Source organism: Acomys russatus, chromosome 1, assembly GCF_903995435.1.
Source record: "Acomys russatus chromosome 1, mAcoRus1.1, whole genome shotgun sequence".
In the NCBI taxonomy this organism is placed as follows: Eukaryota; Metazoa; Chordata; class Mammalia; order Rodentia; family Muridae; genus Acomys; species Acomys russatus.
In genome coordinates, this window is record NC_067137.1 from 108106000 (window position 1) to 108130231 (window position 24232).

General features: G+C 46.3%; 1 protein-coding gene across 6 annotated transcripts in view; it reads right to left on the reverse strand.

The window, feature by feature from the left end:
- The window catches only part of Foxn3 (forkhead box N3), a 380871-nt gene that overhangs the window by 281553 nt on the left and 75086 nt on the right, over positions 1 to 24232 (reverse strand). The gene's annotated exons all lie outside the window — the stretch shown is intronic.

Below are 24232 nucleotides of genomic sequence, written 5' to 3' on the forward strand. Positions count from 1 at the left end.
TCTCTCATTTGCTTCAGGTTCAGACCCTTGCCCTCATCGATGCTGAGAGCCGTGGAGGAAGAGCCAAACACTTTCATTATACCTAGAAGCCAAAATGGGCATTGAGATGCCTTCCTATTATTCAAATGGGCCAGTTGCTTTAAATATTGGGGTTATTCTCATCATGGTAGACAAAAATAAGCTGTTGAAAATCTTAATTACATCCTATCCCTTGGGCTAGTTAATAATATTCAATCTAGATGAAAATGGCCACATTTTAGATTTGCATGCTGATGCGACTCACTTGAATACCATTTCCTCACTAAACAATCAATTGGAGGCTTTAAGAGCACAGCTCCGTGACCCTGAACTGGCATGTTTGAAAGAAGCCTCTGCTTTATCGGCAGGGATTATGATAAAATGATCCCATAAAAGATGAGCAAATTTTCCCATTACTTTCCTAAATTGAATCATTCTTGGCTGTTTACTATGATAATAATGATCATCTCTTCCTAAGATAAAAGCGAAAGGGAAAATAGATACATACACCTTACCAGTTAAGGGACTATGTCACTTTTAAAAAGCAATCTGAAGATGATGTTGGGAGGAAGGGGCCTGGGGAGACGACTCTGTGCTTAAAACAAAAAAACAAAAACAAAAAAAAAACACATTCTGCGCATGCCTGGCAACCTGAATTTGATCCCAGAGCTTGCAGAGAAAGCCAGATGGGGACGTGCACATCTGTAATCCTGGCACTCCTACAGTGAGATGAGTGACAGAGACAGGAAAATCACCCAGAAACTAGAGCCCAGCTGCCCGGGAGCACATGATAAAATGGCGGAAACAACAAGAGAGACTCCACCACGAATCAACTACCGAGAACTGTCTTCTGGCCTCGTGCAGGGCTGTCCCCACCCCACCTAGCATGCCCTATGTGATCATGACCAGAGTCCCAGAAACTAGTTAGGTCTTCTCTGACCTTCTGTAATGCTCTCCCCCATGGCTGTGCAGCAGCGACCAGACAGCTGGTTGTGAAGGACTTAGGAGAACCATAGCAACACTACTTACCGGAGGAGACACCAAGGGCCAGGTTAAATGGTTTGAGGTTACTTGGGGCTGCTGGTTGAGGTTCAACTCTTCTTTGCCCTTACTCCCCCTTTCTCTTCACCAAAGACATGGGGAATAGGGTTCAGCCATTAGCTGAGGTCAGCACCACTCCTCAACCCGACCAGCCTCTGCTTGTTCCCTTCTTTCCTAGGAGTCCCAGGCTTGAGACCAGCACCAATCCTAGAGAGGGTCCTGCGGACCCCTGGGACTATGAAGGTGAAGAGAGGGTTGACAAGCAGCAGCAGCAGGAATCAGTCAAGCCCCCAAAGGGAATCTGACATTCTAGGCTTATACTGTAGACCATTGGTTTTCAACCTTCCTAATGCTGCGGCCCTTTAATACAGCTCTCATGTTGGGGTGACCCCAACCAGAAATTTATTTTCACTGCTACTTTATAACTATAATTTTGGTACTGTTATGAGTTGTAAGGTAAATGTATGCTATGTGGTATATCTGATATGTAGCCTCTGTGAAAGGGTCGTTTGACCCTCAAAGGGGTTGTGAGACATAGGTTGAGAACTACTGTTGTAGATTATGTCAGAAAGTCTTCCTTTTTTTTTTTTCTTTTTTTTTCTTCTTCTTTTTTTCTTTTATTTTGAGACAGGGTTTTTCAGTGTAACAGAGCCCTGGCTGTCCTGGACTTGCATTGTAGACCAGGTTGGCCTCACAGAGATCTGCCTACTTCTGCTTCCTCAGTACTGGGATTAACGGCCTGCATCACTACACCTGGCCCTTGAAACTTCTTACTTTTTAAGACTGATTTACATTCCCTCATATGGACAGACCACATTTTGCTTACTAATTCTTCTGTCAGTAGACATTTAGGTCGCTTCCACATTTTCACTATTAGGAACCATGCTGCCATGGATATGGGTATGCAGATACCTTACTGACACTCTGCTTTTAGTCCTTTGAGATAGATACCAGAGATGAAGCTGATGTAGTAAATCTATCTTTAATTTTCTTGAGCAATCACTATCACATCTTCCTTGTCAGCTGTGCCATTTTATATCTCCACTAACTTTTGTCCACACCTCACCAGTGTTTGATATTATCCATTTTCTGGAGTTGTTTTTATTTTGTTCCATTAATAATAGTCATCCTAATGAGGTGAGGTAGTATTCACAGTTTTGACTTGCATTTCCCTATTTGTGCCTTTTTCATATGTTTACTGGCTATTTACATATCTTTGAAGAAATGTCTACTCATGTACTAGGGCCATATATTTATATGTATGTATTGCGTGTGTGTGCATACCATGGCTCACATGTGTGTGTCAGAGGACAACGTGTGGGAGTTGTGGGTCTTAGGGAAAGAACTGTGTGGATCTGGGGGATCGAACTCTGCTCATCAGACTTGCTGGCAGATGCCTCTCCCCACTGAACATTCTCACCAACCACAAATCCTGAATTTGAATCAGATTGGTTTTTGTGATTACTGAGTTTGGGGAGCTCTCTCTATATCCTGGGCATATCCCCTCTTCATATGGTCTGTAGATATGTCCCCATCTTGTGGGTGACATCTATTGGTTGTTTCTTTTCCACACTCATGGCCACCAGATCATGAAAAGTCCTCATGACTTGGGTTATTCACTTACTCTTCCTACACTGACTGAGCATCAACTGGATTTGCTTACACCATCTTTGGGTGGCAAGCGTTCTTTGGTTCAGTCAGTCCATGAAGTAGCAGAGTCATGCTTATGGGCAATAGTCTGGGAGGAAATGCAGGATTCTGGCAGGGAAACCTAGTGTCTTCACAAAGATACACCAATCCAGGGTAGCCTTTTGATCCTCCATAATAATTTCCTAATTTGGATGCAGAAAAAAGTCAGGAATCAGGCTCTTGAGTCAGCCTGTTACAAATACTTCTGAGGACTTGGCTGGGTCATGAACCTCACCACACTGATAGAGACAGAGAGGTGTCCCCAGAATCTATAAAATAACAAGGGCTGTGGGGGAAGGACCCACAAGGTGACTCCTCAGCGCTCTCTTTTATACTCTCCTTTCCCCAGGCTTTCTCTCATTCCTTGCTGGCCAGGATCTTGGCTGCCCTTGTCAGTGTGCAGAGTGGCCTGGCTCCCATGGTTCCCTCCTGCTCTGACTCACATCTAATATGCCAGGGGCTGAGAAACCAAATAATGGAGTTGATTGTAATTTTGTCTAAAAATAAAAAAAGATGAATCTGGGGCTAGGAAGTGTTTCTGAGCACACTGCTACTAAATCTAAGTCATTAGCTTAAAGCCAGCCTCTTTTTGTTTTGTTTGTTTGTTTGTTTGTTTGTTTTTCTCAAGACAGGGTTTCTTTGTGTAGCCTTGACTATCCTGGACTTGCTTTTATAGACCAGCCTAGCCTTGAACTCACAGCTATCCACCTTCCTCTGCCTCCCAAGTGCTGGGATTAAAGGCGTGCGCCACCACCGCCCAGCCTAAAGCCAGCCTCTTAATGTGAGATTGACCTACACTTTTAAGACTTTTGGATGGTCTCTACATGACAATGTCTTTGAGTTTTTTCTTTCTTTCTTTCTTTCTTCTTTTTTTTTTTTTCTTCTCTCATCTCTTTTAATTTTTTTGTTTTTGTTTGTTTTTCGAGACAGGGTTTCTCTGCCCTGGCTGGCCTCGAACTCCAGAGCACCACCTGCCTCTGCCTTCCGAGTGCTGGGATTAAAGGTGTGTGCTACCACTGCCCATCGAGAGCTGCTTTTGAGGGATCTGTCACAACCAATTTTTATTTCTGAGGTTGTGGAAACTGTCCCAAAAAAGTAAAATTTGATCATACTAAAATATACAGACTCTACTGTCACTTATGTCTCTCCTCTTTGCTCTTGCTGGGTGGATGCACAGGCATTTCACAGCTGAGGTTCTGGCTGCTACATAGGAGGCCACATGGGAGGCTACATGAGAGGTCACATGGGAGGGCACACAGGAGGTCACATTGCTTTCTTTGGCCATTTTTTCACTCTGAAGGCAACTTATGAGAGTGCCAGGCAATGAGCCACTGGCATACTCACAATGCAAACCAACTATGCTGTTAAGATATTTGAAGAGATTTCCTCTTCCTCCTCCTCCTCCTCCTCCTCTTCTTCTTTGAAGCTTTTGAGGATGGAATTTTGTGTGCCTGCAGATGTGTGTGTTCACATGTGTACAGAGGCACATACACCTCCAGGTACACATGCATATGTGTATGTATGGAGGCCACATTCCTTCCTCCAGCAGGGACCATTGGGGCTTTTCGAGAACAGGCCTCTCGCTGGGATCTGGGGTTCAGTGACATGGTTAGCCTGGATGGCTGCTAGGCTCGGGGTGGCTCTGTCCCTGCTCTCCAGCGGGAGGAGTTCTGAGTGCACGCCGTGTCATAGCTGTCATTTTACATGGGTGCTGGGAATCAAACTCAGATCTTTGTGCTTGTGCAGCAAGCATCTCACCAAACAAACCGTCTCCCATAGGTGCTTAGGAGATGTTTCACTAGGGGTCAAACAGCACAAGCTGGAGTCAAATGCTTGCTTGATTACTCCTGACACACGAGCCCCATATGATGGACAGTCTCAGGCACTGAAGACACTAGCACACCGAAGGTACTAAGGAGATTCTGCTGTGGTGCTCACCCCCTACCTGTCTCTCAGATCTGCAGGGTCACAGGCAGCTTGTGTAGAGCAGCCTGGGTCCTAGATTCCCTCCTGTTCTGGCTCACATCCAACATGTCAGGGGCCAGGCCTCAGTCTCATTAAGACAAAACAAAACAAAACAAACAACAACAAACAAACAAACAAGATGGAGAGAGAATGCAAACAACTTGCTCCCTCATTTTCCCAGCATTCCGGAGGCTGTCCCAATGCCTCCCACATCCATTCATCACACAGAAGTCACTCTGTCGTCTCCCGTAGCTGGTCATATAAAGCTCACGCGACCTGCTAATGAAAAGAAAAGGCAGGGGCCACATAGTGACCAACTAGCAGTAAGTACATTACTAAATGTGTGTTTCAAAGATAAAGTGAGGGCTGGAGGTGGAGCTCTGTGGGTGGGATGCTTGCCTAGCACGCAGAATGCCCTCGGCTTCATCCTCAGCATGGTGCACGCCAGTAACCCCAACATCGGAGAGGGTCAGAAGTTCAAACGCCCCTTTGACCACATGATGAGTTCAAGGTGAGCCTGGACTATATGAGACTTAGATGTAAAAGTTCACAGATACAATAAACACCAACTTTAGGAGTACGGTCCCCTGGGGCACAAGGAGCAATAAGAATGGGGCAGAAAACCTCCAAGATTCTTGATTTTAGCTTTCCATGTTTTATTTATTTAGACTGGTCTTTCCGTGCAGCCCTGGCTGTCCCAGAGCTCACTCTGTAGGCCAGGCTGGCTTTGAACTCACAAAGATCTCCCATCCTCTCTCTGTCTCCCTAGAGCTGGAAGTAAACATGTCTGCCACCACCACCGCCGCCACCGCCACCACTGCTGCCACTGCCACCACTGCCGCCACTGCCACCACCACCCACTCAGTCCATGTTTTATTTTTTTTAAATATTTGAGGCAGAGGCTAGAAAGATGGATCCAAGGTTCCAGGAGATCTGATGATGCTGTCTTCTAGCCTCTTCCGGCACTAAGCATGTGCATGACTCACAGATATACACGCAGGTACAACACTCATACACATAAAATAAAAATAAGTCTTAAAAACATTGGAGGTGGACACAGGAATGTGCTGAAATCTGACCAGGTTGGGCCGCAGCTACATGGGCACTCTGCCTTCTCTGTTAGAAAGACCACATTTTAAAACCTAGTCAGAGTTTAGCATTTTTCTCAACTGCCCTACTGCAACTCAGTGCATCATCAAAATGGAGTTCACCAACTGGAAGCCACACACGCCCTGCTAAGACCTCTCTGAAATGAGCGCCTTGATTCTTCAGCAGCTCTCTGCCTTCCGTAGTACATGAGACTGTTATGCTTTACAATAGGCAGTGGCTTAGGCTTGAAGACAGTGTATCAACAATATGAAAAGACATGACCTGTAGAGAGAAGGCCTGAGGAGGGTAGCGCCTCATGAGAGAGCATCCCAAGGTCTAGGAAGCCCTCCAAGCTGCCAGGGACCCGATGAGACCCTCACCTGGCCCAGCTTGCAGCCAAGGGCACGTTTACTGTATTCCTGCCTCTGGCTAAGGTCAGTCTCCACAGACACATTCAGGCTCACTTCCTCTGAACTGTAGGAAAGCTCATCCCGATAAAAAGCCTCCTTTTATTCCTTCTAAACTGCTCAGAAACCTACCCAGCATGATGGCTGGTCTTCATTGTCAGTTTGACTGGATTTAGAATCACCATGGAAACACACATCTGGATATATAGCCATGAGGATATTTCTAGAAAGGTTTAACTGAAAAGGGATGACCCTCCCTGAATGAGGGTGGTACCACTCCATGGGCTAGGGTCCCAGACTGACTAAAACTGGGGTCTTGGACTGCATAAAAAGGAGAAAGCAAGCTGAGCACCAACATTTATCTCTCTCTGCTGACTATGGACGCTTCACACTCCTGCTGCCACAGTCCGACCTGCGCCTGCTACCACGTCTTCCGCGATGTAATGGATACCCCCAAACTATGAGCCACAATAAACCTTTCTTTCCTTGTTCCTTTCATGAGGTATTTGGTCACAGAACAAGAAAAGCAATACAGCCAGCAAGAAACAAGCGCATAAGGAGCACCCAGAAATTAAGCTCAACCTCCATCGGCAAGAAGATGGAGTTGTAACCACACCCGGGAGGTAGAGGCAGGAGGATCTCTGTGCGTTTGAAGCCAGCTTGTTCTACAGAGTAAGTTCCAGGGCTACATAGAGAAACCTTGTCTCAAACAGAGAGAGAGAAGAGAGCCGAGCGAGAGGAGGAGGAGGAGAGAGTGAGAGAGGATCGGAGAGAGGAGAGAGAGAGAAGGAGAGGAGGAGAGAGGAGAGGCGGAGGGAGGGAGAGAGAGAGAGAGAAGTATTTCCAGACCCAAATTTGAGTAGGCTGAGAGAGTGCAGTAGGTTCTTGTAGGAACATCTAGAAACACACAGCTGTCCCCATGAGAGGAGGTCACCAAGACAGGCACCATCCTCTTTCCTTTCATGGCTGACATGTGCTACTCTGGGCCTGCCTTATTAAAAATTAGCTAAGAACCCCTCAGCAACATCATTCCCTCAATATTATCAAAATGCAAATGACCCACAATGATTAAAAACAGAAAAGAAATCCATACCAGCCGGTTTCTAGCTGAACACAGAACACCATTTAAAAAAAAAAAAAAAAAACCCCACACATTTATGAACGTTTTCTTCATCTCTCACATTCAGTTAGTATACAGTTGGCATTTTCAAAATGCAAACCTGATGTGGTTTTGGAATTCACTGAAGCGCATTGGAAGACATCTGAGTGGGGGTGGGGGGGAGTTCTAGCCATATGCTGCTGGTGCGTGGATTTGAATATTTGAAAGGTAATCTAGAGGAGAGATTGCTTCCAGCTCTCCTTATCAACAACAGTCATTCATAGCAACCACACGTTTTATAGAGTGAGCCACTTCCCCATGTGTGAGACAACTGCAGGAGGAAGTCAGGGGCTGGCCCCCCATCGGCCGGCCGCCTGGCTAGTTCAAGTGCGATTCTCGCTGGGCTGCTGGACAGGTAACTCAGCAGTTCTCCTCATCACCAGGGAGGGAGGGATAACGGCTCTGGCCACCCCAGGTGCAGTCATAGGAGAGAGATTTTTCTAAGAAATATTCAAATTTGGTGAACGTGGATGAAAAGCTGCAGGGCCGCTCACAATGGCTGCCTCCAAAAAGACCAGCAACGCTGCTGGGAAATCAACCGTGTCTCCTATCAGGGCTCATAGGATTCACTGCTTGCTTCTTTTTTCTGTTTATCTGAACAACCACAAAGGAAAGGGGCCGAGCCAAGCCCATGGTAGTGACTCTCCTCCTGGCTCTAACACTTGTTTGCACCCTAAGAGGGACGGGAGGAAGCCATGTCACAGCTAGGAAGAAGGTTCCCTGACAGAGCTCATCTGTCCCTGGGCCAGGCCTATCTAACTGGGTCATTCCGTCACAGAACACACAATAGAGTGTGGTCCTGTGCATGGCTAATCCGTTTATGTGCTTGCAGAGGGGGAAGGGGGAAAAAAAAGCTCCATGGTGTTATGCTGCCTCGTTCACCAAGGCACATGTCAGAGACCCAAACCACAGCAAGTACAGGCAGGCGACGGCACAGCACAAACGAGTCCAAACAGTGACTGCCCGTGCTTTGGGAAATTTAGTGGACGTGGACTCGTGACAGAGACAAGTAATCTGACCACCACATTGATGGTGATGAAGAGCGGAATGTAGTGCTGGCTTTGGATCTGACTTGGCCACGATTCTGACTGTCTGAACATCTCCATCAGCTCAGTCAACAGTAATGTGTGCGCCTCCCTGAAGCACCAAAGAGAACAATTCCAGGACTACGGCTCCACACAAGAAGGCTGGCGTGTCTGCTTCAGTCCTGCGTGGCCACCACGGTTACTAACCATACTGCCCTCCTTGACCCCATCCTATATCTAAAACCAACTAGATCTGGAAGAGCCTCCAGATAACCCCAGGTCTGAAAGAAGTCTGGAAGCCGTAGCTTCACGGAGACCCTCCTCTTCTTGGTATGGCATTTTCCTCAGATGACACATGAGACTCCATCCTCTCCAACCACCCAAGCACACCCCTTCTCACCGCCCATGTGACTTTCCCTCTGTCCCCAGTTAGTCCAACTACTAACCTAGAGCCCCTCTCTTGGATTCAGCACCTAAGTTTTCCAAGAGCTCCCGAAGGAGACAGATGAACCTGAGGTGGTACATGCACTTCCTCGCCAGAATAGCAGCATAGGAGATCTGGAAAGATCTCCATCTTAGGCAGTGAAATACAACAGAAGGTGTGGGGAAGATGTGTGATGCATGAATTAGCTCCCTATGGGGTTTTGGTCCGCTGGGGCTGTGATAGCCAGATCTTTTCTGTGCAGCCTAACAAAACACAGCCGAGGGTGTTATTGGCGATGGCCGGGCTTGCTTGGCTCTAGGCCACCTAGTCAAGCACTGTCCCCTCACCCATCTGTCTTGAGCACCATGAGCAGAGAGGCTGATGCGGCAGCCAGTAAGGTGACCCCAGGAAGCATTCCTCAAAGCCCAGTGGTGAGGAGCGGAAGCACACCGTGGGCCGCTGCAGCCAGCTCACGTGGAACTCCAGCGCGGTAAGCCATGAGGCTGCCAGACAAGGGGAGCAATGATCAAGTTGCTCTGCTGATGAAAAAACGGCAGTGACGAACGAGGACTGCCCTCTGTGACAGTCCTTAGTGAGTCAGGAGACACTTGAGAAATTTGAGACTTTGACCACATCCAGAACCCAAGGCTCGGTAATCACTCAGGAGCGGAGCCTGGAAAGTCTTTCTATTGGATTACAAACCATACATATCGCCTTGTCTTAACTTTACTGCGAGGAGGACATTCTGAACACACTCTGAAAGAGAGCGACTCGAACTAGGTCATGCTGCTGACATACACAAGTGATGGCATGTGTGTGGCTAATTTAGAAACAGCAAGGAAAAGCCGATGCTCTGCTGCTGTCTCTGCTCCAAGTAATGGGTGAGTAGTATTATAGACGCCTCTGACCCCAACATGAGCACAGTGGCGCACTCCCCCCGCCCCCGCATTCATTCACACGAATCCTCACGTGCATACCTCCATACACCCCCACACAAAGCTAGGCTAGTATGTAGTGACGTCAGCTCAGAAGTCACACATTTAAGAATAGCTTTCAAAAAGCATTTAGATAATGAAGCTGCAGCAGCCTACCTGCGAAGTAAGAAAAATATTATAATCCCATTTTATCAGTAAGCTGTGTAGTGATTTGTAGACCTGAACCCCTCAGGTGTTAATAACAGTTGAGTCAGAATTAGCACTGTTAAGACTCCAGGCCCTGTACCAAGACCAAGGAGCTGTGTGCTTCGTCTAGGGAGGGTAAGGTCCTTACATGATGCCTGATCTTAGCATGGACCAGCCAGTCCCAGAGAATACCTACATTTATTATGAATAGCCAACACCTCCACGTGTCCTACTATTGGGCCCATAGAAGATCTAGCAAAAGATGATGGACATGTATTCAGGTGGATGCCCAGGTATGTAGTTCAAAGCATGTACCCTGATGTACAGGGTGAGATACTGTGAGATAGGTACACAGAGAAGGGAGGACCATTGTGGGTCAGGCTTGGTGTAGCTGGAATACTCTGCTAGAGGGAGTTGAATCTTTTCTGAGCACCTTGAAGGATAGTCTAGAAATTCACAGAGCCTACAATACCACCCTCTCAGCGTGCACCATCCCAGTCCGCACAACTCCAGGGACAGCCTGCTTTGATGGACAGACAAGGTGGTGTTGGAAGTCACTCCCTTAGAAAAACAGAAGGGTCAGGCTGAGCAGAGATTGCGAACACCATCCTAAACTGCTCCCAGGGAAAATGACAAGGCAAGGCAACGGAAGCTAGCCTAGATCGTAAGTGTGCAAGCTTTGGGCAGCCTCCAGGGTTTCTGGTGCCCAAAGCCCCAGATGACCCCAGACCTGGCACTTCTCAGTCATCAGCCATGGATCACCCAGGCCCTGGGAGAGGCAGGCTGTGCTTCAGCAGGGCTCAGGCAGAGCACAGACCATGCATCTCTAACAAGGGATGCGAATGCTATTGGCCAGTGGACCACACTCGGAGAAGCGACATTCAGAGCATTGTAACACCGGGGTCCCTATGACTCCAGGCTTTTTCCTCCTTCCACGTGATAGGCTTTGTCCGAGGCAGAGAACAAAACCATCACCGTAGACTGGCTGCATCATGAGATAACACTTCCTTCAAAACATCCCACCAGCATTTATATCCTCCAATATGCATCCCTACCACATTTACCATTCTCTGTTTTTCCCTATCTACTTCTCTTGATTGCTCTAGGCCACCTTGTCAGGCCTCCTTGCTTTTCCTTGATGGGGCCAAATCACAGTTGCTGCCCCTTCTACCTGAAGAACCTTTTCTCTGAACACTTCTACTCTCTCTTGCCTTCAGTGGGAAGCCAGACTGCCCCTCGGTCTTATAATACTGCACCCCCTTACAACTTCTGTACCCCACCGCTGCCTCTCTTTCTCCACGGCATTATTTTGTTAGCATCCTACCTTTCTACTCCTTACTCCCATCTCACCACCAAGGACCCTGTGTCTCATTCACTGCTATATCCAAGTCTGGCTCCTCCTTGACACTTAAATATACGCTGCATTAAGATTTATAATGATTTATAATGAATGTTTAAAAGAGCTAACCATTGTCCTCAAAGACTCTGAGGAACTGCTTGCGTACACTCAATATGAGTGGTATCTTTTTTTTTTTGTTTTGTTTTTAAACTACTTCTTCAAGATTTCAAAAGAATCCAGCATTGCAGATTGCAGGAGATATTTTTATCCTGTCGTGCAAGCCTGGGCTTCGTGAAGAGAGGCATTCCCCATTTCTTCGTTCCCCATCCGCCTGGAGAGATTCCTCCTCCTCCCTCTCTGGGGACCCACACAGATGAAAGGCAGACTGACAGGCAGGACTTCCATGAGAGGGTTTCCCACTCCTACACAAAGCGATGAGCAGGATACAGGATGGGGATTTCCTTGTGGTGCATGAGACCTTCATGGGGTCATGCTGCCGGTCGGCAGAAGGGCTGCCTCCAGTCCATGCTGCCTGCTGTTTATACTCTGCATTGCATCTCTGTCTGTGCATTCTGTATCGGAAAGAAGAATGCTTTCAGCCACAAGACTCAAGACAGGGGCCCTGAGTAAGTCTCATGGCATCTACAGAATCAGAGAAGTTCCAGCCTTCCAGGAGCATATGCACAGAAAGTGGCGACATCAAGCCAGGAGGCTGCATCAAGCACTGTGTCAGGTTTAGTCCAGGACCCAAGTTTCCCTACTCCTCTGGGCTGTGTATCTGGGTGCACACATCTCCAGTTGCACACGAGAGCAGCACAAGGTACAGGGAGCAACACGTTGGCTCCCACGGGAACTGGAAGCATAAACAACAGAACTCTGTCCCAGCTCAGGGAAATGAGTTACCAAGTGTATCACCCGCTGCCTTTCCCCAAATCTCCTCTTACCCACCCGTTCCATCCTAACTGGGCACACATCACCCATGGTCAAGAATCCTGCTCAGTGATCTACCTTGAGTATGCCTGATAGAGTGTGTGCCCAGTATGCATGACGCCCTGGGTTTGACCCCAGAACTGCGTAAACCCAGGCATAGGAGCATACACATTTACTCCTAACACTCAGGAGATGGAGGAAGGAGGATTAGAAGTCAGTTTACCCTTAGCTACACAATAAGTTTGAGACCAACCTGGGCCCAACATCCTGTCTCAAAACAAACAAAGAAACAAACAAAAACCAAAACCAAACCCTGCCTAGTTTATACGTCACATTATAATGTCTATTCACTCTACGAGCAGTTCATCCTGGGGCCTGACTACAGGGCAGCCGGAGTCCCAAGGACACAGGACACACAGCACTCTGCTTGGACATGGCCACCTGCAGGGCCCAGGCATGCAGCACTGCTGTAGGGCAAGATCTAAGTTAGAGTGCGGCTAACAGCAACAAGCTAAACTAAACCAGTCACGACAGAAGTTTTGGTGTCCTGGAACAGCCAGCAGAGGCCTTCAGAAGCCAAAAAGACGGTCAAGGTTCCTCTTCTGATGAGTTCCACACTGTTCTCTGCAGCAGATGGCTTTGTCTACCTGGCATGGCGGCAGAGCGAGGGACTGCTGAGTGGCTGCCTGGGTGCGTAATAGTTTTCTCTAGGTTCTGTGGTCTGTGACCTGAACAGATAATACGCAGGTCAACAAGGAGAAAAAGCACAATTAGATCTGATATTCATGTTTTTACACACTACAACTAAGTTACATGTCCAACCCTCTTCCCATTTATCACACAATCTCTCTCTCTCTCTCTCTCTCTCTCTCTCTCTCTCTCTCTCTCTCTGACATACACAGACAGAGACAGACAGACAGACACTAACCAGGGAATGACACCAATCTTCAGAAAGAAGACAGTCCTAACAAGGCATGGTGAGGAGGTGCAGGGTGATGTGAGAAAATAAATAAAGGAGTGTGTGAGAAGGGAGAAGTCTGAGAGAAGGAGAGGCTGTCCTAACAGCTGGGCCACCAAGCACCAAGCATTCAGTTCCCACAGTGAAGGCCTCGAGCCCACTGGTACAATGGACGCTCTGCTCCTGGCCTGCTCTCCTGCTGTACGTCTCAAAGGCAATCAGCCATTGTAAATGGGTTTGCCCTTGAGACCCCTGCATCAATCGCACTGAGGACCTTAGAGTCTACAATTGTAAACCCAAGGCTGTCCTTGCTTGCTCCCTGGGTGAGCCACAGTGTAAATCATATGCCAAGACAACAGCAGCAATGTTACCTCAATGAGACGCAATGAAATTGCCAGGGAACATGCCTCATCGCGGCATCCTACAGCCTCAACTTTACACCTTAGAAAGAGACATCATCTGTCTACAGTTACTAGACTTCCTGGGTATGAAAGGCGGAGGCCTGAGAGATGGGTGAAGGTCACCGGCATCCGTAGGAGCTAAGCTTATGCCAGTTGTCAGGACAACACTCTCTCTGCTACTCGCGTTGGCTCACACAACTACACTTAATTTTAGTTCATCACACATTCAGCTTGCGCTTTCTAGGAATTTTAGAATTCCTCCATCTGTGTGTGTGCCTGCCATTCCGTTCACTCCTCTTTATTCAGTGCCTCCCAGGTTCCTATCCTTACAAAAAGAGGAGAGGCCAGGCGGGTAGACAGATCACCCACCATCTGTGTGTCATTTTGTCACCTCAGAGATGGCTAGGAATCCCACTGCTGAGTGTACTCTGTCCTCCTCCCAATGGTCCAGGTCTAGAGGTACGGCTCACAGCCCACTTCCAGCAAAGGCAAAGGAAAGGTCTCTTCAAGGTTTGCAAGCCACTACAATAAGGCCACCACTGTCAATTAAGGCTCACACTGGCATCTACAAAAGGAAGGTTTCCCTTTCAGAAGTGTTTTAAATACACTTCAGACTGCTTAGGCAGAAACCAAGCAGTTGGACCTCATTCAGTTGTGTACAATTGTTAAAATAACACACGTAATGAGGACTCGAAAGCCCGGCGTTTAGACTGCCAAATAATGGATGCTGAAGTGCCAAGCTGCAGGCTGAGCGGTTCCTGTAGTCCTGGGAATCTCAGGAGTGCTCAAAGGGTCACAATTGTGACAGCATGGTCACCTCTGGGACCCAGTAGCAGGTGTGTTTCTCATCTCTACCAGAGCCTTGGTCAAAAGCCACATGACTTGAAATGGCTGTAGGATTTTCAAAACAACACCCAGTCTTTAAAAAACAAAACAAAACAAAACCACACCTCCCCCCATCAATTAAATATTAAAATCGCTAAGGATTGGTTTGTTATACCCACAGTGTTGCATCCTGGGAAAGCAGACATGTTATGTTATTTCTTAAGAAGCCTCAGAAGGGTATTTGATTTTTTGGCTAGATACTGTATATTCTGAGATGGCTATTTGTGCAGATAAATGCTGCAGGGACTTTGAGCTTTAGGAAAAATGGAATTTGGCTAAAGTTTCTCTTCTCTCTGCACTCTTGGTTGCTTTAATCTTTTATGTCCACACACAGACCAGATGGAAATGGAGGCCTCCATTCTTTGATGATATAGAAGTAAAGAAAGCGATGAAATTTCATAGATAAATAGACATTTAGTGTTCTCTGTGCAGCCACGTCTCTTTTTTTCCTGTGATATGAGTTCTGACTTCTATGATTAAAATGCCCTTTAGGACTCAGTACAATATTTAGTGACTTGCCAGCACGTGCAAACCTCTGCTGGGCACCGTGCCACACTTCCTTTGGGAAAGACATCCTAGTCAATCGTCAAGTCCTTAACACTGCCTGCAAGCTCCACACCTTGACCTATCTGTCTAGGGAGCTGGGCTTCTCTCTTCCACATTCTCTCTGTCCTTGCTTGATCTCTCTGGATCGGTCGCATTCAGTTGTATTCTTGGCCACTGGCAAGGCTTTTAACCACAGTAGCTCTTGACCCTGCCCTTTCTGTTCCACTTGAGGGCCATCTTCTTCCATCCAGCACGTCTCCGCAAACCATAGACTTAGTGCTCTACACTCTCCAGGCAAGGTGAGACTCAGGAGGAGTGAAGCTAAGCACTTGGGTCAGGGCTGCAATCACTGTTCACTGTATGAGACAGTAAAGCCAAAGGAATGGTCCAGGAGGGGGATGGGAAGCATCTCTGGAGCTACCTTGCCCACGAAGATGGAAGACAGACACAAGCTTTCCAGACAGGAGAAACACAGTCACGTATTCACATTCCCATCCACCCAGCCTCTCACTTAGCAGTCACATTTTCACAACTAAAGTAAGAGGCACAATAGGTAATACTGAGATAAAACATCAAGGCATTTACAGGAGTTGGTGCGCTCACCCATACCTCTAGAACCTAAAGAAGCTCCACCCATCCTTGAAAACTATCTCCTTTCAATTGGCATCAGGGGTGACTGTCAATGAAGGCTGAAAATGTTGAGTTTAAAACTTGGTTGGTATCAAACTCAACTTGTTTTCGTATTCATTTAAGTTTATTTTTAATGACTTATTTTTATTTTATGTGCTTTTTTTTTGTCTGCACATATGTCTATGTGAGGATGTCAAATCATTTAAAGCTGGATCATAGACAGTTCTGAGCTGCCACGTGGGTGCTGGGAACTGAACTCAGGTCCTCTGAAAGAGCAGCCAGTGCTCTTACTGTTGAGTCATCTTTCCAGCCCCAATCCATTTAGTTTTTTTTATCAGCCAAACCATGCAGCTTCTCAGCCATTTTGAGCCACCTGTGTACTGACAAGACTACAACCAGCATCTGGTGTTGGGCATTAAGGCGGAGATGTCTTTAAGGGCCTGAGTGCCTACCGGTTTGGAAGCAACCTGACACAGAGACCTAGCTCCAGGCTTCTGAGTGGCATACTATCTAGACACATAGAAATCTCCTCTGGGGTTCCCTCCCCACATTGATTCCTTTGCCTTCCCCGTCCATAGACTCATGCCCCGAGGAGCTTTCTCACCTGCATGTCTGAAAGCCTATCAGTGTCACCCAACAAAGTTTCTGTGTGTCCCTTCCTCTTATCATCCCCAAATCCCTGAAACACATCTCTCTGGCTGCCATGTTTATAGTTATATGATTGACAGATGATCTAATGGAAGAGATTCAGCGAGGCCAATCAGATTATTATCATGAAAATATGGAGTTTAGAGAGTAGGAAACAGTAAGTTAGCAACCCAACTTATGTCCTTCCCTCCTGCCTTCTCACTATTGCCAAGAAAATCAAGTTCATTTGGAGGGCGTGTGTCTGTGTTGTTTGCAACAATGCCATGTTAACCAAGCAAGAACAAACCAGATCTCAAAAATAATAAGCAGCAAGAAATAATAAGTATCAGGGCAAAACATTTTGAAATGCAGGCTAAAAGAAAATAAATGCATAGAATCAAACAAAAATTTCTTCTAATCAATAGATCAAGGCAATCAAACAATTGAACTAGTTGGCTACACTGCCACGGTACTATAGTCCTAGCACTTGGAAGTTGGAGGCAAGAAGATGATGCACTCAAGGCCATCAGTGATTACATAGTGAGGTCAAGGTTAACCTGGGATATATAAGACACTGTGTCAAAAAATGTTTCTGGGAAAACGTAAAGATTGGCAAAACCATAGTCAAACTAACTCCGCAAAGATAGAAAAGGACCAAATTGATAAAACTAGACATGGGAAAAGGAGATGATGCAATGAATTCCAATTGAAACCCAGATAATGACTTTGGGATATTCTGAAATGTAAGTTCCAGAAAATAAGAAACCCGGAATGAATGAATTGTTACACCTATGTGATCTACTAAAATTGAATACAGAAGATACAAACAGCTTTAAGAGATCCGTAACAAGCAATGCAATGAAAGCGGATATAGATATAGGTATAGATGGTGTAGATACAGATATGGCTATAAAAGGTCTCCCACAAAAAAGTGAAGCACCAGATTCATTGTCGAGTTCTATCATGAAAGTAGGATGGGATGATGAGAGGGAAAGTGCAGGAAAAGATCTTAAGTGATTGGGGGGGGAGGGGAGAGCAGAGGAGACAGGGTAATGAGATTCCTGTGACACGAAAGCAGAAAGAGAGTCAATGTGGGAGGGCTAAGGGGAACCAGGAGGGAGGGGAAGGAAGATGGGGCTGGAGAGATGGCTCCCTGGTTGAGAATACTGGCTGCTCTTCCAGAGGCCTCAGGCCAATCCCCAGCACCCACGTGGTAGCTCACAGCCCTTTGTTACCCCAGTTCTAGATACGATGCCTGCTTCTGGCCATCTCCAGCACCAGGCATGCATACGGTGGACAGATGTCCATGCAAGTGAAGCAGCCATACACATAAAATAATGACGTCATTAATGCCAAGTAGATTTCAAATTGAAGGGCACTGCTGTCGTGATGGGGATAATTTCGTAACACAGGTATCACATATGTATAAGAACATAGCAACTCAAATTTCGGGGGGTGGGGAGGGCAAAAGCAGGAGAATCAAAATTCCAAGGCCAGCGTGAACTATACAAGTTCCTGTCTCTGCACCCAAAAACTGTGGATGTGGCTCAGTGGTAGAGAGCTCACATAGCACAGGAGGAGCACTGGCTCCCATCCCTAGCACCAAAAATAAAAAGAAAAGAAAATAATCACAGATACGTAACTAACAACATCTGCAAAACATATGAAGAAAAATTATAGAATTGCAAGAAAAAAAAATAGGTAAGTGCAGAATAACAGCCTGAGATTTCAGATGGGCAAAACCAGGAAAGGTATAGAAAGTTTGAACAGGACGAACCAAAGCGATCTATTGTCAAAAACATAACACTCAACAACAGAAGAATGAGGATTTAATACACATGACCATCGAACAGGAGAGACCACTTCAGGCCATAAAACAATTATCACTAAATGTAAAAGGATTCAGCCTCAAGGGCTGAATATGTGCTGGCTCCCCAGGGCATGGAGCAGCTAAGCAATTCCTCCCCTCAGTTACTCACTGTGTGATAGAATGGTACCCCTGTAGCCATTCCATCCCAAGACAACATCAGCATCCCTGGCTCTGCCCTGAGGACCTGCCACAGGGACTAGACTGCAATGTGCAACAGAAGACACATTTCCCTTCTGCGGTGTTCTCAGGTGGATACTAATGGCATTCCTGAAGGGCAGTGGAGCTGGCTGCCAAGGACTCTAGGTAGCAGGACCCTGATGTGGCTGGCTTCAGTTGTCATCGTGGGAACCCAGTTGAGGACCTTCCTCTCTTAGGCTGGCCTGTAGGCATGTCTGTGGGTCATTTTATTGGTTGACAAGATACAACCAGGACCATCCCACTGAGGGCAGTACCATCCGCAGGGAGGTGGGTCTCAGCTGTATAAAAAAAGGCAGGTGAATGTGAGCCTGGGAGCAAGCCAGGAGGCAGGGTCCCTCTGCTGTCCCTACTTCAAGTTCCTACTGTAGCTTCCCTTGATGCTGGGCTATAGGTAATAAGCTAAATTAAGCCTTTCCTCCCCAAGTGTCTACCATAGCAACAGAAACCAAACTACAACAGACCCTATGCAGACACTGGATCCTGGGAAAGCCACCGTTCCACGAAAAGTCCCCAGCAAAAATGAGTAGCCTGGGCACCGATGTGTTGAACTGAAAACTGAAGGACATTTCGCAAGAGCTGTGCCCTGAGTCGGGGGGGGGGGGGGGGGGGGGGGGGGGGGGGGGGGGGGGGGGGGGGGGGGGGGGGGGGGGGGGGGGGGTGAACGTTGGGGGGAGGGGGTGAACCTCTCCCTTCCTTTGCATTATTACACCAATGTTTCCAAGCTATAGATTCGAAACTTCTAGCTAGGAATTTCATTTCCTTTCCCATTTCTCCCAATTTCACACTCAGAGCCCCGAGGAGTTCAAGTGAAGGATACTGAAGGACATTTCTTTACATCGCTTTTGTATCCAACTTTTCAAGTCTCTCATAACACTGTTGGGTGTTCTTAAACTAAACTAACATAGCTGAAGCAAACTGCCCTGCTCCTGCAGGAGCCTTATCCAAGAGCACTGGACGCCTCTTTACACAGGGCTCAACTGTGCACTTTTAATGTTAAGGAGGATTGTGACGAGTGGCTAATAAGTGGCCACAAGTTAGAATCAACTGGGAATGGAGTCTCGGGGGATTCCTGGGCCATGTTGACTGTGGGTATGTCTGTGGGGCATTGTCCTGATTATATTAAGTGATATCGGGAAAGCCCCAGCTGAAAGTGGGCACACGGTTCCTTGGTTTGGGGCCCTGGACTAGACAGGAGTAGAGAGAGCTGAGTACTATGGATTGCTCTCGGCTTTTGAGCTTGGACGTGATGTGGCTGGCTGCCACCGTGACTTCCTGGTAATGCTGGACCTGGTGGTGTGGACAGTTAGCAAGGCCTCTTGCTGCGCAGCATCTCAAATGTGTTTACTTCCTACCAATGAAGGGCTCCAAAAGATCACTCGGGAGTCAGTTATGTCATTGAGTCTGTTCTTGTGTGAAAATCGTATCAATATATAGGGAGTTTAGAAAGACCAGGTGCCAAAACACCTGACATGATACCTGTGTAATTTTAGTATCATACGGAGCCCAAATGTCAGACATTAAGAAACTAGATCTTGTGGCTGGTTCTTGCAGTCACTTTGAGCCCTGCAAGACCTGTAGTGACAACTTGCCACTCCTACCAGTACCCATCAGATTTGCTTAACCACGATTCATTTTAATTTTTACCAAGTCTTGGTTTGTTGTTGTTGGTTTTGTTTGTTTGTTAGTTTGTTGTATCGTTTTGTTTTGTTTTTCGAGACAGGGTTTCTCTGTGTAGCCTTGGCTGTCCTGGACTCACTTTGTAGACCAGGCTGGCCTTAAACTTACAGAGATCCACCTGCCTCTGCCTCCTGAGTGCTGGGATTAAAGGCGTACGCCACCACCACCCGGAAATTTTTACCAAGTCATAAGAAGATCATTTAATGTCTCTCTAGTCTTATTTGGTGCTATTATGAGAAACCTCCATTTTGAAAACCTACAGTTGCAAAGCTCGCCTTGGATAATCTCCTTCAAAAAAAGTCTTATAGCTAATTTAATGTTTGCATTTGGAGATACAACTTAACATGGAGGGGATCTGAGTAAAGGATGCAAGGTAAGGAGAGCTTGTAAATATTTTAAGAATATGTTTTGTCTTGTGCAAAACACATAAAATATGCTCTTTAATTTAGCCAATAAGTTTAAAAGATAGCAATGTTCTTTTAGAGCTAGGCGATTATTAAAGTTTCTGAAATTCCTGTCCTCTTTTTTTGTAGACCTACCAAAGCTTGAATTATGATTATTCATTTTGTGCTTGAATTATAAATTTTTCTCTTCTCATCCCAACCTCTCTTGCAAACAAGGAAGTGGGTTTCTGCAAAGGCACTGAGCTGATGTCTAATAGTTCATAAGCCTTTGAGCTATGTAGCCATACCTGGATACATGCTAATTTGTTTCATTATGTAATCAATAAAATGGTGATGAGTATTAATTAGTTCAACCGCACATAGATGATGCCCGTACATATACATGCACACTGCCTAGGAACGTATGGTTACAGTTCTGTGGGAGAAATCATTTGTCAGTGTTGGCTGGTTTATTTAAAAAAAAAAAAAAAAAGCGGTGCAAGAGCTCACGCACCTAAATAACAATGAAATACACTTACCACAAGAGGATTCAAGTCCTAGAAAGCAACTTCTCTGACTACAGTAAAACGGAATCTCGAGGCCATAACAGAACATTTGGAAAAAGCCCAAATATTTTAAAGTAAAATACAATAGCCCACCGTATCTATGGGGGGATGTTCTGAGGCCCCAGGGGAGGTCTCAAACCAAACTCTGGAGATACTATATTCTCCCCATACAGACGCGCCTCTGGTAGAGCTCACTTTATACACCAGGACAGCATGAACTCCAGGTTCAGTGAGCGACCTTGCCTCAAAATATAAGATGGTGAGTGATACCCAGTGTCAACCTCTGTCCTCTGCATACCAATACACAGGTACACACACACACACACACACACACACACACACACACACACACACACACGATTGATCATACTGCACTTGGTTGAGGGTATGAAGCAAATGAAACTCGTATACACTAAAGTTATAAATGTAAAATTGTAAAAATCCCTCATAAAACATTCTGGCAGTTTCTAAAAAAGTTAAAACATACGCCTACTGTGTGGTCCAGCCTTTCCAATTTTTTTTATGTGTTTATCTAAGGGAAATGAAGTGTATGCCTATGTAAAAACTTGTACACAAATGTTCCCAGAAGCCTTATTTGTGATAGCCGTAAGCTGAGAATAACTCAAAAGTCCACCAACGGCTGAATGGGTGAACTGCCTATGTCTCCACAGTGCAATAGCAATCCCAATGGAGGCTGGGGGTATTAACTCAGGCTAAAACCTGGGCGAACCTTAAAATAATCATGTTGAGTGAAAGAAGCCATCCACACACCAATCCAAAAAAAAAAAAAAAAAAAAAAAAAAAAAAGCACACAGTGCATGAGTCTATCTACATGAAATTCTGGACTCCACAGAGTAATCTGTGCCACAGAGGAAGACTGCAGACTCTCGCCTACTCACAGGACAGAGGACAATGAAAGTAGAGATTACAAAGCGGGAGTGAAGACACTTCTGTGTGCCCTAAGGAGGAAAGTTCCTTAGACCGATTAGACGTAGTACAGTTTGTTTGAACAAAGCAAAAGAAAACATAATTCACGCATTTAGACAGCTCCCAGAAGCACAGCCAGCTCTGAAAACTCCAGCCCATTTTGAGATCGAGCAGCGTTTGGAGGAGAACAGAGGGGCAGAGGAGCGAGAGCTTGGCCCACTTCGTCATCCAGTCAACTGGTAACAGCTCAGTGGACTGGCTGCAGAGACCCCTGGAACATGCGGACGCTCCATGGCTGTGACTAAACTCCACATGGCCGTGCCCAGCCGGGCCTAGTGCAGGTGCCCAGAGAAGCACCAGGGACCCTTCACAACCTCGTATTTATCACGGGTGATGGGTTCTTCTTCACCTTGATGGTTATGAGGGCTCACAGGTGTGTGCGCATATGTTCAAAATTACCAACCGACACGCCAAATCTGTGTAGCATATTCTATAGCAATTAGAGCCTAGCAGTGGCTTTTTTTTTTTTTTTAAGAAGAAAGGAAAAGGAGGCTAAAAGTGATAATCTACTGCCTAGCCACGAGATAAGAATGCTTGCCTTGCATGCGTAAGACCCAGATTCACTCTCCAGAGCAAAACTTAAAAACCCTGCTAACAAGCATCTTAAAAATCTTTTGAGCCGGGCGTGGTGGCGCATGCCTTTAATCCCAGCACTCGGGAGGCAGAGGCAGGTGGATCACTGTGAGTTCGAGGCCAGCCTGGTCTACAAAGTGAGTCCAGGACAGTCAAGGCTACACAGAGAAACCCTGTCTCGAAAAACAAAACAAACAAACAAACAAAAAAAAATCTTTTTATAAATTTTTCTGTATTTCTGAAGGGGGGGGAAATCCCAAATTCCTTTATGGTACATGCTGTGCCCTAAAAACACATTATTTCCTATCAATAAAGGATCTGCGTTGGTTTAACTATACGGTAATAACTAATATTATCTATCACTTAACCATGTAACACACAGACACACATTGAGCACACACACAAATCTTAAGTTAGACAGGTACAACAAGACGTAGCCTGTTTCTTTGAGGCTTTCTATTTAAAAACTTTGTTACATTTCTTTATTCACTGGGTGGGTACATGCCACAACTCGCATGTGTGGATGGGTACGTGGCACAACACACACATGTTGAGGTGAGGAGGCAAGTCTGAGGAGCTAATTTTCTCCTGTTACCACATGGGTCCTAGAGATTAAACTTTGGAGAAGTCAGGCATGGCAATCCGTGCCTGGTCTATAGAGCCCTCTCCCCGGCAGCCATCTTTGTGGCTTCCCCACCCCCAGCATGTCTCAGAGGAATAACAAGTTCCATCTGCCTGCCCACAGGCCCATGCAGCCTCTTCTTCCTCTCCCCTCCTTCTCACTCAGAACTACTAGAAAATGGGAATAGAAGGCACCTCTTAAGGAAACAACATCTAGAAATCCCAAATACTTGTCACCAAACAGGGTGGAAACAAACAAAAATCCTTATCGTTTACCAGAAGGGTACTTGGTAATTCCTGTTGTTCTGATTAACTGAGCCATGCAGATACTGTAGAAAATCTTGTTGGTTGTTTCTTGGCCGGTGGATTTTTATAATGCTTCCAGATTATAACCACAGCCTTGGGGCTTCATGACACAGCCCTGGCTACTACAGATGGGGGCTTGGGAGTAAGCAGGCAGTACACTCACCCTGTGAACACACACTCCCAGGCTTTCAGTCGGACCTGTTTGCCACTGTTCCTTGAGATGGTTAAAAAAAAAAAAAAGTGAGCACAATCAACAAAGAGTATGACCGTTTTTTACTTGTTTTTCTATGATAAGCAGTCGGCTCCGTATGTAAGGGTTTCAAATACATACATAATTCATGTTCTCCAGAATTAAGGTAAGGATGAAAACAAATCTCATTTTGAAAGGTACAAAGCTGAACTCATGGAAATCAGCTCTAGCCTGGCCAAAGTGGCCTCCGCTTGACAGGGAAGGAGAGCAGATATGGGTCTGTAATTTCTTCAGGACGTTCTCTGTCCCCTTTCCCCAGACCTCGTGAAGTCTCAACGCTGTCTACCATTGGAGCACTTAGCTGTTGCAAAGAGCTTTGAGGACTTCACTGTGCAAACATTACATGGGCAATCTCATGAAAATGCGGGCTCTCATGTATAAAGCCCAAATTGGGGTTACCAGATTCTGTTTCCCAGGTAGCGCATTGGCCAGGTAGGCTGACGCACATTGCCAGTCCCGGGCAGCAGGGACTACCATACGCCTGCTCTCCAAGTAGAGAAACACGGCCCAAAGCATCAGCAGCACCTGGGAACTTGGGGGACATTTG